Source organism: Oncorhynchus keta, unplaced genomic scaffold, assembly GCF_023373465.1.
Source record: "Oncorhynchus keta strain PuntledgeMale-10-30-2019 unplaced genomic scaffold, Oket_V2 Un_contig_19708_pilon_pilon, whole genome shotgun sequence".
Classification (NCBI taxonomy): Eukaryota; Metazoa; Chordata; class Actinopteri; order Salmoniformes; family Salmonidae; genus Oncorhynchus; species Oncorhynchus keta.
In genome coordinates this window covers 1-2,500 of record NW_026281620.1, presented here as the reverse complement: position 1 = coordinate 2,500, position 2,500 = coordinate 1, and the positions used below count along the sequence as shown (strand labels likewise).

General features: G+C 44.4%; 1 pseudogene; it reads right to left on the bottom strand.

Annotated features, from left to right (window-relative positions):
* LOC127920512 (adhesion G protein-coupled receptor E5-like) overlaps positions 1–2,443 on the bottom strand; it is a 9,052-nt pseudogene extending 6,609 nt beyond the window's left edge.
* Between the last annotated feature and the right edge of the window lie 57 nt (positions 2,444–2,500).

Below are 2,500 nucleotides of genomic sequence, written 5' to 3'. Positions count from 1 at the left end.
TTGATTTCAGAAGGCAGCAAGAGCAAAACAACATTTTTATCATGGTGCTCATCGTCTGTGAGCAGGTTTCCATCCAACATGTTTATCTGTTAGGACATCATGTTTATCATGGTGCTCATCGTCTGTGAGCAGGTCTCCATCCAACCTTGTTAGGTGAATAAAGTCCATGTGGGATAAAAATAATGTCTTGACAGGCCTGATGGAAACAGAACATTCGTTGGTAAACTTTCCAACTGTCGACCAAACTAAATACGTGGAAACACTTTTAGACACAAATATTGATATAATATCCATCAAATCAAAGTAAACTTGGAGTCACGCGATGGCATGTTGTGTGGTCCTCTGGGAGGAACCAAACACTGTGTTCTACAGTAGGAACCTCATACCAACGGTCAGGCTTGGTGGTGGTAGTGTGATGGTTTGGGGAGGCTTTGCTGCCTCGGGACCTGGACGACTTGCCTTATTAGAAGGAACCAGGAATTCTGCTCTGTATCAGAGAATTCTACAGCACAATGTCAGGTCTTCCGTCTGTGAGCTGAACCATGAATTCTGCTCTGTATCAGAGAATTCTACAGCACAATGTCAGGCCTTCCATCTGTGAGCTGAACCAGGAATTCTGCTCTGTATCAGAGAATTCTACAGGAGAATGTCAGGCCTTCTGTCTGTGAGCTGAACCATGAATTCTGCTCTGTATCAGAGAATTCTACAGGAGAATGTCAGGCCTTCCGTCTGTGAGCTGAACCAGGAATTCTGCTCTGTATCAGAGAATTCTACAGGAGAATGTCAGGCCTTCCATCTGTGAGCTGAACCATGAATTCTGCTCTGTATCAGAGAATTCTACAGGAGAATGTCAGGCCTTCCGTCTGTGAGCTGAACCATGAATTCTGCTCTGTATCAGATAATTCTACAGGAGAATGTCAGGCCTTCCGTCTGTGAGCTGAACCAGGAATTCTGTTCTGTATCAGAGAATTCTACAGGAGAATGTCAGGCCTTCCATCTGTGAGCTGAACCATGAATTCTGCTCTGTATCAGAGAATTCTACAGGAGAATGTCAGGCCTTCTGTCTGTGAGCTGAAGTGCAGAAAGACAATGATCCAAAACACAAAACCAAGTCTACCTGAAAATGGCTAAAGATGAGATGTTATGGCAGGACTTGAAATGAGCAGTTCATGTTTGAAAACCCACAAATGTCGCTGAGTTAAAGCAGTTCTGCATGCAAGACTGATCCAGAATTCCTCCACAGCGATGTGAGAGACCGATCAACAACTACAGGAAGTGTTTGGTTGCAGTCATTGCAGCTAATTGTGGCACAGACAGTTATTGAGCGTAAGGGTCAATTACTTTTTCACACTGGGGCATTGAGTGTTAACTAATATTTGGCTTTGGTTGAAGAACTGATAACATTCAGTATCAAAAATACGCAAAAGTAGACTAAATTAAAATACTTTTTCACAGCTCTGTATAATCTAGCTCGTAATTGAAAATGTATATGAAACAAGTCCTAGCTGTAGATGTGCCATTATAATATTCTATAATATTTACATACATCAAATATTAACTTCAGGTATTATAGTATATTTAAATGATACCTGTAGATGTTTGAAGGTGAGGATGACAGGCTTGGTGAGGTGTTCTGTTGCTGGGTTACTGACAAAGGCTGTTACCACCTTGGAACTGATCTGGTAGCTAGGCTTTGATGCTGTGGCGGTTGCTGTGCCTCTGTTTGTGTCTGTGTCAGTGAGGTACTGGAAGGAGTTGTTGACAGATTTCTCCACTGTCTTGTAACACACCAACCCAGCCAGAGCGAAACCTGGGAAGCACAGAATAAAACAAGTTACCAGAATGTCTTGTAGTTGTCCCAGAATCCCCAGGTTTTTCAGGTTGGAAGACTTCTGGAATAAGCACGAAATCCGGAATCCAGGATGGAATATTTTTTTAAGTTACTGGTACTAAAATATATAGTACTTAGTTATAGAGATGATGATGATGATGATGATGATGATGATGATGATGATGAAGAGTATCCTACCTGGGTACGTCCCGTTGCCGGTGGCTGTCTCCCAGCTGGTGTCCAGCCGAGCGTTGTCATTGGCCAGGCTGATTGTCCCAATGGGCGGAGTCTGTCCCCTCCTCACTGCAAGCTCAGTCGCTGTGTACAAGGACAAGGATTAAGGTGAAAGAAGATGTGTGTGAGTGTGTGTGTGTTCAGGAGTGTGTGTGTGTGTTACCTGTGTGGTCTGTCTCCATGGTGGTGTGGGTGTGTGTGTTACCTGTGTGGTCTGTCTCCATGGTGGTGTGGGTGTCTCTGAGCTGCGGCCCGATGAACCTCATGGCGTCCTCCACGGTGCCTAGCAACCCACTCACCTCCCGGCTGTTGTTTAGGATAGCATGAGACAAGAGGCCGTCCATCTCCGTGAAGACATTCTACGGACAGGAAGTAGAAACAGGAAACAGGCAGTGAGTGAACCGTGTGTGTGTGTTTGTATGTGTGCTTGTGTGA